A 256-nucleotide genomic window follows, 5' to 3' on the forward strand; every position below is an offset into this window, starting at 1 on the left:
AACCACAACATATACAGGAAAACCAACCCTTTGAGTCCTCATCATCAACAAGACATTCACCTTCTTGCTCTGTCCCACGTTGGGTTCGGAGATCCTCCAGCTGGTTATTCAGCTCTACCTCCGTAAAGCCTAATGCCCGAGATTGCAGTATTGAACCATGATTACATAGCCCCCTCTAGTCAAGGTAAAAATCTTTGCATTTCAAATTTGCTTCTTTTTTGGGCAAACTTTTAGGGTTTTAAATTAATGGCATTGG

At 41.8% G+C, this 256-nt stretch overlaps 1 protein-coding gene across 1 annotated transcript in view; it reads right to left on the reverse strand.

The window, feature by feature from the left end:
- Positions 1 to 176, reverse strand: part of LOC119581804 (protein polybromo-1-like) — a gene marked incomplete in the record, with an annotated part of 66,711 nt that extends 66,535 nt beyond the window's left edge. Inside the window, 1 exon segment of the mRNA XM_037929935.1 lies at positions 29 to 176.
- Between the last annotated feature and the right edge of the window lie 80 nt (positions 177 to 256).

This window comes from Penaeus monodon, chromosome 15 (genome assembly GCF_015228065.2).
Source record: "Penaeus monodon isolate SGIC_2016 chromosome 15, NSTDA_Pmon_1, whole genome shotgun sequence".
In the NCBI taxonomy this organism is placed as follows: Eukaryota; Metazoa; Arthropoda; class Malacostraca; order Decapoda; family Penaeidae; genus Penaeus; species Penaeus monodon.